Genomic DNA, 14,773 nt, shown 5'->3' with positions numbered 1-14,773 from the left:
CTAATCCCCAAGGCGAAAGGGGGTCTCTGGCCTATCCTAGACCTGCGACGAATGAACAAATTCATGAAAAAGTTCAAGTTCCGCATGGTATCCCTGGGGACCATCATCCCTTCCCTGGATCCCGGAGATTGGTATGTCGCTCTCGATATGAAGGATGCATATTTCCACATTGCAATTTACCCTCCGCACAGACGGTATCTACGCTTTGTGGTGAATCATCAACACTGTCAGTTTACGGTCCTTCCCTTTGGCCTCTCCACAGCCGCTTGGGTATTCATGAAGTGTATGGCGGTAGTCGCCACCTCCCTCCGTCGTCGTCGAATGCATGTCTTCCCATACCTCAACTATTGGCTTACTCGAGGGACCTCTGAGGCACAAGTCACCAGTCATGTGAGCATCATCAAGAACCTATTCACGCGTCTAGGCCTGATAATCAGTTTGGAAAAATCTACTCTAGTGCCTCCGCAAAGGATAGAGTTCATCGGGGCCACTCTGGACTCCAATCTTGCAACGGCCAGTTTTCCCCTACCTTGTTTTCAGGCAATAGTCTCACTTTTATACAAAGACTTCAAAGCTTCCTGAAAACCTCAGCTTGCACCTGCCTTGGCCTCCTCAGTCACATGGCTGCATGCACATTCGTGACAAAGCACACCAGACTGCGCATGTGTCCCCTTCAGACTTGGTTCGCCTCAGCCTACCGTCCAGGCAGAGACGCCATAGATATTGTACTCACAATTCCACCAAGCATCCTCGGCTCCCTCGACTGGTGGCTGACGCCATTCCTAGTGTGTGCAGGTCTGTCCTTCCATCCACCACAGCCTTCCACGTCCCTAACAACGGACGCGTCGTCTCTTGGCTGGGGTGCTCACCTAGGGCACCTTCGCACTCAAGGCCTTTGGTCGTCTTGGGAGTTGGTGTTACACATAAATGTCCAAGAACTGAGAGCAGTCCGACTGGCGTGCCAAGCGTTCCAGCGCCATCTACAGGGTTGTTGTGTTGCAGTGTTCACAGACAACACAACGGCCATGTATTACATAAACAAGCAGGGAGGGATACGATCTTCCCTCCTTTGTCAAGAGGTGATACAACTGTGGGACATTTGCATAGCCCACTCAATAGACCTGGTAGCGTCTTTTCTCCCAGGAGTCCGGAACACTCTGGCAGATCAACAGAGCAGATCCATGCTGTCTCACGAGTGGTCCATCCGTCTGGACATTCTCCATTCTGTCTTCCGGAAGTGGGGGTTTCCCCACATAGACCTCTTTGCCTCCCGAGAGAACAGGAAATGCCAGATGTTCTGCTCCCTGCAGTGTCGCTCCCTGGGCTCCCTCACAGACGCATTCCTAATTCCATGGAAGAGGCACCTATTTTATGCCTTCCCACCCTTTCCTCTTGTCCACAGAGTCCTACTCAAGCTCCGCAGGGACAGAGCCCAGCTAATCCTGATTGCTCCGGCATGGCCGAGACAGCATTGGTACACCCTGTTGCTTGACCTATCTGTGGCAGACCCGATCCCCCTGCCACTATGCTCGGACTTCATAGCACAGGACTTCGGCAGGCTTCACCAGCCGGACCTGCAGTCCCTTCATCTGACAGCATGGCTGCTGTCTGGTTGAGCCAATCTGAGTTGTGTTGTTCCACCTCAGTACAACAGGTGCTGCTGGGAAGCAGAATGTCGTCCATGTGGAAGGCTTATCTCGCCAAGTGGAAGCGCTTCTCCCACTGGTGTGCTCTGCGTAACTTTATCCCCGAAGGTGTATCAGTCCCCATTATCTTGGACTATTTATGGTCCCTCAAGGAGCAGGGCCTGGCAATCTCGTCTATAAGGGTGCATCTTAATGATCTGAAGGATGACATGGACTGCACCCTCAGCAAGTTTGCAGATGACACTAAACTGGGAGGAGTGGTAGATATGCTGGAGGGTAGGGATAGGATACAGAGGGACCTAGACAAATTAGAGGGTTGGGCCAAAAGAAATCTGATGAGGTTCAACAAGAACAAGTGCAGAGTCCTGCACTTAGGATGGACGAATCTCATGCACTGCTACAGACGAGGGACCGAATGGCTAGGCAGCAGTTCTGCAGAAAAGGACCTTGGGGTTACAGTGGACGAGAAACTGGATATGAGTCAACAGTGTGCCCTTGTTCCCAAGAAGGCTAACAGCATTTTGGGCTGCATAAGTAGGGGCATTGCCAGCAGATCGAGGGACGTGATCATACCTCTCTATTCAACATTAGTGAGGCCTCATCCGGAGTAGTGTGTCCAGTTTTGGGCCCCACACTACAAGAAGGATGTAGACAAATTGGAAAGAGTCCAGCGGAGGGCAACAAAAATGATTAGGGGGCTGGAGCACATGACTTATGAGGAGAGGCTGAGGGAACTAGGATTGTTTAGTCTGCGGAAGAGAAGAATGAGGAGGGATTTGATAGCTGCTTTCAACTACCTGAAAGGGGGTTCCAAAGAGGATGGATCTAGACTGTTCTCAGTGGTAGCAGATGACAGAACAAGGAGTAATCGTCTCAAGTTGTAATGGGGGAGGTTTAGTTTGGATATTAGGAAAACTTTTTCACTAGGAGGGTGGTGAAGCAGTGGAATGGGTTAACTAGGGAGGTGGTGGAAACGCCTTCCTTAGAGGTTTTTAAGGTTAGGCTTGACAATGCCCTGGCTGGGATGATTTAGTTGGGGATTGGTCCTGCTTTGAGCAGGGGATTGGACTAGATGACCTCCTGAGGTCCCTTCTAACCCTCACATTCTATATCTCACCTCGGCCTTCATTTGGTTAGGCTATACAAGCCAAGCTCTTTGAATCTCTTTTCATAAGACAGGTTTTCCATTCCTCAGATCATCCTAGTAGCCTTTCTCTGTACCTGTTCCAGTTTGAATTTATCCTTATCCTTCCTAAACATGGGAGACCAGAGCTGCACACAATACCGACCCTTGGGGCACTCCACTTGATACCGGCTACCAACTAGACATGGAGCCATTGATCGCTACCTGTTGAGCCCAAAAATCTAGCCAGCTTTTTGTCCATTCATCCAGCCTAGACTTCTTTAACTTGCTGTCAAGAATACTGTGGGAAACTGTATCAAAAGCTTTGCTAAAGTCAAGGAATAACATATCCACTGCTTTCCCCTCATCCACAGAGCCAGTTATCTCATCGCAGGAAATTAGGTTAGTCAGGCATGACATGCCCTTACTGAATCCATGCTGACTGTTCCAGATCACTTTCCTCTCCTCTAAGTGCTTCAGGATTCATTCCTTGAGGACCTGCTCCAGGGACTGAGGTGAGACTGACTGGCCTGTAGTTCCTCTGATTCTCCTTCTTCCCTTTTTAAAAAATGGGCATATTACATTAGCTTTTTTCCAGTCATCCGGGACCTCCTCGGATCACCAAGAATTTTCAAATGGCCAATGGCTCTTCAATCACATCCTCCAACTCCTTTAGCACCCTCGGATACAGCTCATCCGACCCCATGGACTTGTGCTCATCCAGCTTTTCTTAATAGTCCCGAACCACTTCTTTCTCCATAGAGGGCTGGTCACCTGCTTCCCATGCTGTGCTGCCCAGTGCAGTAGTCTGGGAATTGACCTTGTTCATGAAGACTGGGGCAAAAGAAGCATTGAATAGATGAGCTTTTCCAACATCCTCTGTCACTAGGCTGCCTCCCTCATTCAGGAAGGGGTTTCCTTGGCTGTCGTCTTGTTGCTAGCATACCTGAAGAAACCCTTCTTGTTACTCTAAATATCTCTTGCTAGCTGCAACTCCAAGTGTGATTTGACCTTCCTGATTTCACTCCTGCATGCCTGAGCAATATTTTTATACTCCTTCCTGGTCATTTGTCCAATCTTCCACTTCTTGTAAGCTTCTTTTTTGTGTTTAAGATTGGCAAGGATTTCACTGTTAAGCCAAGCTGGTCACCTGCCATATTTATTATTCTTACTATACACTGGGATGGTTTGTTCCTGAAACCTCAATAAGGGATCTTTAAAATACAGGCAGCTCTCCTGGTCTCCTTTCCCCATCATGTTATTCTCCCAGGGGACCCAGTATAGAGATATGATTGCTCTCTGTAATACATCGGAGGGATAAATATCAGGGAAAAAGAGGAATTATTTAAGCTCAGTACCAGTGTGGACACAGGAACAAATGGATATAAACTGGCCATCAGGAAGTTTAGACTTGAAATTAGACGAAGGTTTCTAATCATCAGAGGAGTGAAGTTCTGGTTCCAAGGGGAGCAGTGGAGGCAAAAGACATACACCTCAACCTGGATACAATGCCACCTGATATAACATGAATTCGGATATAATGCGGTAAAGCAGTGCTCCAATGGGGGAAGGGGAGGCGTCTGCGCACTCCAGCAGATCAAATCAAGTTCGATATAACGTGGTTTCACCTAGAACGCGGTAAGATTTTTTAGCTCCCGAGTGTTAGGATATAGATATTCTTTACCAGAGTAGGCATTGACCTTCTACTTCCAGTATCTCCTATTAGATTGGTGTCTACACTACCCTTTCTCCTTATGTCCATTCTCCTACCCACGACTCTATCCTTTCTTACTTCATTTTCTTCCCTCTCAATGTTGAAATCCGGCATGGAGATTACCTGGATGTCATCCAACCATCTCCCCATATTCCTAGTTTAAAGCTCTCTTAATCAGTTGTGCCAGCCTCCATCCTAGAAGTCTATTTTCCGCCCTACTCAGGTGAAGTCCATCCCAAGAGAATAGTCCTCTATCCATGAATGCCTCCCAGTTGCCATATATCCCAAAGCCCTCCTTATAGCACCACTGCCTGAGCATCTGTTGAGCATCATGATCTTGTCACACTTTTTCCCTTCTCCAGGAACAGGCAGAATCCCACTGAGCCTGGCATAGTCTCCCTTGATTTGTTCCAGTGAGAATCTAGCCGTATCATTTGTTCCCACATGAAAGACCATCAGTGTATTCTTTCCTGCTCCCATTAGGATCTTCTTCAGACTCAGGTCTATATCCCATATCTTCGTACTCGGCAGACAGCACACCCTTCTGTTCTCTGGACCAGCTCTGGTTACAGGCCTGTCTATACTTCTCAGTAAGGAGTCCCCAGTCACGTAGACCTGCCTTTTCCTGGAGATGGTGTCATTCTCCAGTCTATCTCCTGTTCCCTCTGGCTGCAAGTCCTCTTGATTACTGTTCTCCCTTGCAATCCACTGCAACCCTTCTATATCCTCCTGGGGCTCATATTCGGTATTATCTCCATTGACTCTTCCCCTCTTCCTATAGGACATATTGCTCTTCTCTTCTTCCTTGTCCTCTCACCTTCAGTGACCACCTGCTGTGCCCCTTCTTCATTTTCCAACTCCACAAACCTGTTCCTGAGCTCTTTCTCCCTCACTAGCCTGTCTTTTCCTCTGCCTGGTTCTCTTAATCACATGCTTCCACTGTCTTCACCAAGCAGTGTTCCCTCAGAGTTCTTTGGTCCTGCTTCCCTCTGCAAGTCTGAGCTTTTCCCTTTTCCCTTCAGCCTCCTCATGTCTTTGCTCCATCATCTGCTCGAACCCACTTCTAAACTCAGAGTTTCCACCTGCATCTCCAGTCCTCAGATGTTTTCTTCCATCAGCTCTATCTGCACTTCATGCAGACGAAACTCTTTTTTTCAGTACCCCCTCCAGGATCACGTACAGACCACAGCTTCCACATCCAGTCATCTTCATTGTGTCTTCCACTGGTTGGCTCACCACCACTGCTGCCTCACTCATAGCCTTCCCACCTAAGCCGTGTTAGTCCGTGAAAAACAAACCAAACCAAAACACCACAAGCCACAGCGAAACAAACCCCCAACGAGCACCAGAACACTGCCAGGACACCACACACTCCCTTCACTAACCTGTCTATTCCTCTGCCTGCTTCTTCTAGTCTTCCCTGCAAACTCCCACTCAAACTCCCCTGTTTACAGCTCTGTTTGCTGGCTCCAGTGCTGCTACAGCTGTCACATAGGATTGCCGGGTATCTGTTTTTTGACCGGAACACCTGATCAAAAAGGGATCCTGATGGCTCCGGTCACTGCCGCTGACTAGGCTGTTAAAAGTCCAGATGGCGGTGAAGCAGGGCTGGCAGGCTCCCTATCTGGCTCCGCGCAGCTCCCCGGAAGCGGCGATGTGTCCCTGCAGCCTAGTTTCTGGGGAGCTGCTTAGGTAAGCAATGCCCAGAGCCCACACTCCTAACTCCTTCCTGTGCCACAACCCCCCCCCCACCCCAGCCCTAAACCTGCTCCTGGAGCCAGCACCTCAACCCCCAGCCCTGTCTCTTCCCCTCCCCACACCCAAATCCCTCCCACAGCCTGCACCCCAACCCCTCTGTCCCAGCCCTTGTATGAGGTGAATTGAAAAATACTGTTTCTTTTGTTTATCATTTTACAGTGCAGATATTTGTAATAAAAAATAATATAAAATGAGCACTGTACACTTTGTATTCTGTTATAATTTGAAATCAATATATTTGAAAATGTAGAAAAGCATCCAAAAGATTGAATACCAATTGACATTTATTATATTGTTTAACAGTATGGTTAAAGCTTCGATTAATTTTAATTAATTTTTTTAATCATGATTAATTTTTTGTTAATCACGTGAGTTAACTGTGATTAATCAACAGCCCTAGTTCAGAATTGCAAACAACCTCCTTTCCCTGAGCTGTTCGTAACTCTGAGGTTCTACTATCAACTAAAGGTGTGACATGTAGCACTCCTAGCTGTCCCTGAAATGATGCAAAGATTTATACTCTGCACTTAAAGTGAAAAGGTTGCCATGGTTACATGGTTATTGTTGTTCAGCATAACTAAGAACCTGATGTAGCTACAGGTTGTTATGTAGATAATCATGAACACAGCGGGTGCATAATGTCCAACAGAAAGCTCCAAGGCTCTATCCCAGTACCTGCAAAGCTCCATAGAAATCTATAGCCTGAGCTGAGTAAAATAAGTGAAAACTATTAGGGCTCAGTATGCACAAAATGATATATAATGTGGCTGCTGGTGGTTTCTTGGCTTAATTCTGTCTTGAGTTTCTTCTCCTCAAATGGAAGGTATACACCAGAACTCTCAAACTCAAATGACCACGAGGGCCACATGAGGACTAGTACATTGGCCTGAGGGCCGCATTACTGATGCCTCCCCCCGACTGCCCTCTGCCCCGCCCCCACTCCACCCCTTCCATGAGGCCCCACCCCTTCCCTGCCCCAGTTCCAACCCCTTCCCCGAAATCCCTACCCCAACTCCACCCTCTCCCTGCCTCTAGGGGGGCAGGAGGTGTGTGGCAGGGAATTGGGGTGTGGGGTTCAGGAGGGATGGGGGTGTGGAAGGGTGTCAGGGCAGGGGATCGAGGTGCAGGAGGGCTGCAGCAGGGGGCTCAGGGCAGTGGGTTGGGGTGTGGTGCAGGAGGGGTAAAGGGTGCGGTGGGGGGTCGGCAGGGGATCGGGGTGCAGCATCGGGCTCGGAAGTGGGTTGGGATGCAGGAGGAGTGTGGCAGGGGGTCGGGGTGCAGGGTGCAGGAAGGGTCTCAGGGCAGGGGATTCAACTGCAGGAGGGGTTCGGGGGTGGGCTCTGGCCTGGCACACACCAGAGACAAGGCAGGCTCCCTGCCTGCCTGTCCTGCCCCGTCCCCGCTCTGGGAAGCGACTGGAACGTGGGTGAGCAAGGGCACAGGGGTGTATGTTGCTGTTACTTCAGGCACCGCTCCCAGCATCTCCCGTTGGTCGGGAACGGGGAACTGCAGCCAATGGGAGCTGCTGGGGGAGGTGCCTGAAGCATCAGCAACACACACCTCAGCGCCTCTCTTCCCCTACCCTGCCCCCCTGGTGCGCACCGGGCCAGAGCCACTCTAGGTAAATGCTGGGATAGGCCGAGGGAACTGCAGAAAATAACCCTGTGGGCCGTGTGTTTAAGACCCCTGGTTTATACTATGAAAGGATAGGGTAAATATTTGGTTGTTGGGGTGTTGAAATCAAGGATGGATTTCTAGACTTTTGGCTTAGTGTACCATATGGCATCACTGCTGATTATGTTAATGATAATGATATTTGACTCTAGAGGAGGAAAACATCATGAGCTGGGCTGATCTAGGGTCTAGGAAAAAGGAGGCATTAGGATGAAGACACTGTCATCTTGGAGGATGTCGGAGGAAAGACTGTTGGAGGTTGCGAGTAGGAGAAGGTACAATTGGTAGTTGTGATAACCTGGTGGATGGAGGACATTTTGAAGTGAGAGGATAAGTGTGAAAACTGCACTGTATGGTGGGAAGAGTAGGGAATTGTAAAGCTCAACGCTTTCCAGAGTGGATGTGAAAGGCTTTTGGACTTCCAGAAGAAAGGAGGCAGACTAGTGGAGACAAAGTCATTAGAAATTAATCCAGACAAGAGAAGAGCAGCAGTCTGCGTTCAGCATGATGGCCTGTGGTGATGGGGCAGAGCAATGGCTGAAATTTATTATTTGCAGACTAACAGTGTAGCTGATGATGAACAGGTGTCACCCCTGTGATTTGCTGAAATGCACGGTTATTTACATCTCTAAGCTGGTCAGTTGATCATTAGTCCAGATTGTATCAGAGCGCAAGATTCTTGTTTGGGTCATTATCTGCAAACTCAATGCTCATATTAATAGTAGTAATTTTGTGTGAATTGACAACTGACTTTCAGTCCATGAAAACTCAGTCACTGGCTGTTATAACAGCAAGCAAATGCCCTGGGAAAAGTAGTGGTGTGAGGAGACCAGTAAACTGGTCAATATTCAGTAGTGTCTGGTATTGCTAAACGTTTCCTTATCGAACACCCAGCATTATTGGACTAATGAATGCTCTCTGAACCTTACGCATAAGGAGCATTTGAGATATATATATATATATAGATATATATATAGATATATATACACACTGAACTTCTTTCCCAGTAGCTTGTATGAGTCTATCTTGACCGGTTTGCTCAAAGAGGTCTAATTATAAATACAATTTGCAACTACCATAAACTTCACTCCCTCAAAATATTAGGAGTCACTACGAGTGGAAGGTTACTGCTGTTCTTCAGATAGAGAAACCACAAAAATAATACCTGCCTCATAGGGGTATTGTGAGACTTAATAGTAGTAAAGAACTTTGAATTCTTCAAATGGAGGGGTCTAGGGAAGTCTAGTGTTATCATGGAAGCTTCATGATGTTTCATAAAGGCTTAAAATGCACTTGTAAAAAGTGGCCAGTTCAAATGCTGACATAAGAAAGACTACTTAAATATTGTTTGTTTGTTTGTTTGTTTGGAGGAAGGAGTGTAGAGGTTTGAACATAAGAATGGCCATACTGGGTCAGACCAAAGGTCCATCTAGCCCAGTATCCTGTCTTCCAACAGTGGCTTCAGAGGGAATGAACAGAACAGGTAATCATCAAGTGATCCATTCCCTGATACCCATTCCCATCTTCTGGCAAACAGAGGCTAGGGACACCATCCCATCCAATCCTGGCTAATAGCCATTGATGGATCTATCCTCCATGAATTTATGTAATTTTTTTTTTTGTGTTATAACCTTGGCCTTCACAACATCATCTGGCAAAGAGTTCCACAAGTTGACTGTTGTGTGAAGAAATACTTTTTGTTTGTTTGCTTGTTTTAAAACTGCTGCCTATGAATTTCATTTGGTGATCCCTAGTTCTTGTGTTATGAGAAGGTATAAATAACACTTCTTTATTTACTTTCTCCACACCAGTAATGATTTTATAGACCGCTATCATATCTCTCCTTAGTCATCTCTTTTCCAAGCTGAAAAGTCCCAGTCTTTTTAATTTCTCCTATTATGGAAGCTGTTTCATACTCCTGATCATTTTTTGTTGCCCTTTTCTGAACCTCTTTTCCAATTTCAATATATCTTTTTTGAGATGAGGTGACCAGATCTGCATGCAGTATTCAAGATGTGGGCGTACCATGGATTTATCTAGAGGCAATATGATATTTTCTATCTTATCCCTTTCTTAATTATACCCAGCATTCTGTTCGCTTTTTTGCCTGCTGCTGCGTATTGAGTAGATGGCGTCATTGTTCTCTGAAAACAAAATCTTCTCTTGAGTGGTAACAACTAATTGAGACCTCATCATTTTATATGTACAGTGGGATTGTTTTTCAATGTGCATTCCTTTGCATTTATCAGCATTGAATTTCATCTGCCATTTTCTTACCTAATGACTCAGTTTTGTGAAATCCCTTTGTAACTCTTCCCTTTTTAACTTTTGGACTTAACTGTCTTGAGTAGTTTTGTATCATCTGCAAATTTTGCCACTTCACACGCTTTTTCCAGATAAAATTATGAATATGTTGGAACAGTACTGGTCCGAATACAAAACCTGGGCGGGACATCACTATTTACCTCTCTCTGGCCTGAAAACTGGCCATTTATTCCAACTGTTTTCCTATCTTTTAACCAGTTACTGATCCATGAGAGGACCTTCCCTCTTATTCCATGACAGTTTACTTTGCTTAAGAGCCTTGTCAAAAGCTTTCTGAAAATCATAGTACACTATATCCACTGGATCATCCTTGTCCACATGTTTGTTGACTCCCTCAAAGAATTCTAGTAAATTGGCGAGGCATGATTTCTCTTTACAAAAATGATTTTGACTCTTCCTCAACAAATCATGGTAATCTATGTGTCTGAAGTTAGGCTAACTGGCAAGAATCGCTTCTGGAGCCTCTTTTTTAAAAAATTGGCATCACATTAGTTATCCTCTAGTCATCTGGAGAAGGGTATATGTCAGTAATCAGATGGATAACAAATGCTGTGCTTTCATATAGTGGAGAGCCAAATAGCAGAACCTATCCTACTCTTTTCTTTCTCTTGCATATCCATCTTTGCTTGACTGTATTTTTGTTCATGCTTGTGTTGGCTTTTTAAAGTTTCAATACTGAACAGCTGTGTTCCCTGTGAGGTGCGTGGCTACGCGGCCACCCAAGAGTCAGTCTAGTGCCACACACTTGATTAGCAGAGCTGCGCACATTTGGTGGTGTGTGTTCAGGTTCCACCTCCTGGCCGCCCCCCTCCTCCCACGCTGCTCTGCAGACATGTTCCTTCTGCCTTGAAGACCCTGGCCAGCTGCTTCCGGGACCTTCCTGCTTGCTGTGCAGAGTGGAGGTTGGGGGCCCTGATGTCAGGGTGTTCCTCTCCATTTCACCTGTACCCCATCTTCGCGGAGCGGGGGAGGAGAGACAAGGCTCAGGAACAGGACGGAGCTGCTGGCAGCTACTGCCATCTGAACGAGCCTTCTGGTGAGTGCCGCTGTGCTTAGAGACAGCGCAAGGTCTCTCAGACACACACTCTCTCTCTCTCGTGGTGGTGGTGTTACTTCTTGGTACTTCCTACAATGCACATATATTATCTATAATTTTATTCTTCCAAAGTGCTATTATTTTAGTTTTTTAACTACTCTGTACATTTCATAATTATATTTCTCTCTTATGCTTAATTTTAATTCTTTGAGTAGTGAGTTCTAAAATGCCTAACCTGTCCTTGCTGGAGTAATTATCCCTATGGTAACTTTTAAAAATATATATATTATAGCTAGGTTTTTTGTTTCTTCTGGTGGCACCCATCCACACACTTCTTGATATTGGTGCACATAACAAAATTAATTCTGCACATGGATGAAAAAAATTAGAGAGAACATTGTTGTACAGTTCAAGAAAATTAGTGAAACGAAGTATATCATGAGTCCTTAAGAGTTAGTGTCATTGTTTGCTAACATGTAAACCAGCATTTGGGTCTTGCTCCAAACCAGAGGTGGCCAAACTTACTGATCCTCTGAGCTATATATGACAGTCTTCAGAAGCTTGAGAGCCAGGGTGCACCTGCTGGGGCTCGGGGCTTCAGCTCTGTGGGAGGCTCCTGCCGGGGCTCAGGGCTTCAGTCCCACTCCTGCTGAAATGCCAAGCCCTAGCAGGTTTGTCTCATGCGGCTGAAGCCCTGAGATCCTCCTATCCCACTGGACAGAAGCGCCTACCTCACCACCCTGCTGCAAGGCAGAGATCCTGAGCTCCTGCCCTCCCCACACATGGTAGGTGGAGAATGGGGAGGGCGTGGGGGGCTCTACGAGATGCACTTTAATGGTAGAAGTGCCACATGTGGCTGATGCGCCACAGTTTTGCCATTCTTGCTCTAAACTTCTTTTAAACTATTTTACAATACCTGTTTTTTGTTCATATTGCCTGTGGGGAGCTTTTCATTGTAACCTGGGTGATAGTCTTTTCAGAAAAGACACAGTCCCTGTCCCAAAGAGCTGACATTCAGAATGCAGTAGACCACATGCTCACAAGTCACTAGATGGCCAGGTGAAAGACCATGTTATAAACAGTGCTTGAAGTCTTCATTTTGTGCATTGTAAACCATATTTTTAGAAGGATAAGGTGCGTGAGTTAATATATTTTATTGTAATAACTTCTGTTGTGGGGAATGACAGGCAAGTTTTTTAGACAGCTTTTCTGGAAGGGCTTCACAGAAGAGAGTTTAAAGGAGGTGTTTAAAGAGAGTTTTGAGTGAGGTGGTTGGGTGAATGCAATTAAAACTGTTCTTTTTATTGCACAGGTCGAGTCACAGATCTGAGCATGCAATGCTCCTGGTCATTTGGCTCAAGACTGAGCATTGCATATGGGGGCCTGTAGTCAAGGTGTAGAATTTGTCAAATGCACACAATTATGCTTCAGAAACTAAGCATTCTAAAAAAAAAATAAAAAATAAAAAATGGGGGGGCAAGTTCTCTTGGTTCATATTTAAGGTTAAAGTTTTCTTTGTCTGCGGACTTACTAGTTACATTCTGTAACTATTGCTTTTAGGCCAGTGCACTCCCAGTTAATCTCATTGGGACGTTTTCTCTGAACTTGGCCATTTAGCAACATTGAATATGCCATATCTGAAGTCCATCTAGTCCAGTTATCCTGCCTCTGACAGTGACAAGCACCAGATGCTTCAGAGGAAGGTGTAAGAAATGTGGGATAATCTTCCTCCCACCTTAACTATTAGAGATCAGGATGAAACCTAGATTGTTTTAAGACCTGAAAAATAAGGATTTATATCCCTTCCAGAATTTTTGTTAACATTACTTTTGATAACTTGGGATATATTCTTGTTATCCTTAAATATCAAATCCTTTTTGGAATCTTGCTAAATTCTTGGCCTCAACAACTTCTTGTGGCAGTGAGTTTCACAATCTAACTCTGGGCTGTGTGAAAAAGTATTTCCTTTCATAAGTTATGAATTTGCCACCTTTTAATTTTATTGAATGTTCCCTTGTTTCTTGTATTATGAGATGGGGAGAACAGAGAAGCTCCTAATCTACTTTCTCTAAGCCATTCATTATTTCATATACTTTTATTATGTCCCCTTTTATTTGTCTCCTTTCGGTTCCAGTCCTTTGAATCTGTCCCTCATGAGAGATTTTTCCATGCCCTTCATCATCCTTGTCTGAAACCTCTCTAATTCTACAATATTCTTTTTGAAACAGAGTGACTAGTACAGCACACAGTATTCCAGATGAGGCCATATCATTGATTTTTGTAGTGGCATTATAATCTTTTCTGTAATATTCTCTATCCTATTCCTTATTCATCCTAATAACTTTTTTTTTTTTTTTTTGACCACCGCTGCGCATTGAGCAGTGGTCTATACTGAATTGTCTACAGTAATGCTCAAGCCCCATTGCTGAGTTGATGTCATTAATTTAGAACCTGTGATCCTGGGTGCCTCTCAATGCTGACTGGCCCACCATACTATAAATCATATCAGGCAAGACACATTTGTTTTCCCCAACATACTGTTGTCATAATATGTATCTAAAAGGTGTCATGTAAGGTACTGTATATAAACTGCTGACACACACCTCCTGAAAATCATTGGGTGATGTATGTACGCTTGTGCACCAAGAATTATAGATACCTTCTTAAAATGTGTTGGTGAGGCAGTGCATAAAGCCAGCCTGCCCTAGACAAGGGAATGTGTATTACCTCTCTAACCAGTTTGATTACTGGCAGAGGACACTGAAAATAACTTCACGTATTAAGTAAATAAAGTTATTAAGCTAATAAGCAGCAGCTTAATAAACATACCAGAGAACAGAGTCTGCATCTCAGGAATCGCTCCTGCCTCTTGAGGCAGAGACAATAGACTTTCAGTAATATAAGGGCACCAACAAGGCATTTTAGTTACCTATCACTTACGAAACAAAGGGAATGGTCTCCTTTGATTCTGTGAATGTTGGTCCCCTGGCCTGGAGGGCTGGAGATGCTGGTAGCTAGATGTGAGTAAGAAAACTGCTTAGCCACAGATTGTAACTTGCTAAGATTAAGGGTCCCAGAATATAGAAGGGGAACACAACTGGCACTAGGATCCAGGAGGCTGTGTTCAGCTGCAGAGTCAGCGGAGCCCAAGATGAGACGCAGCCTCCGAGCAGGGCAGCTCTGCATTTGCGGAAATGAGAAAGGAGTTGGGCAGTGGCATGTAACCCCATGTGGCCATCCATGCCTTGCCTCTGTTTGGGGGGCAACCCCCCCCAAAAACTGCACACATGGTTGTGCCCCTCTCCTCTTCTCCCCCCCCCCCACCCCATGGTTTCCCTGCCATTTTCTGCAGGGAAAAGCAGGAATGGGGAGGGGGGGCACATTTTCTGCTGTGGGTGCGCAGTCCAGCAGAATCCCCCCAGGAGTGAGTCACTGGCTTGCATGTACGCTCAGCCCTGCCCACCCCCCCACCCGTCCAGGGATGATCACGCAGGCAC

At 45.8% G+C, this 14,773-nt stretch overlaps 1 protein-coding gene across 8 annotated transcripts in view; it reads left to right on the top strand.

Annotated features, from left to right (window-relative positions):
• SPPL2B (signal peptide peptidase like 2B) overlaps nucleotides 1–14,773 on the top strand; it is a 175,053-nt gene that overhangs the window by 20,526 nt on the left and 139,754 nt on the right. The window lies entirely within an intron of this gene.

Source organism: Gopherus flavomarginatus, chromosome 24 (assembly GCF_025201925.1).
Source record: "Gopherus flavomarginatus isolate rGopFla2 chromosome 24, rGopFla2.mat.asm, whole genome shotgun sequence".
NCBI lineage: Eukaryota > Metazoa > Chordata > Testudines > Testudinidae > Gopherus > Gopherus flavomarginatus.
Note: the sequence above shows the minus strand (reverse complement) of the source record. Positions and strands in the feature narration are given on the sequence as shown.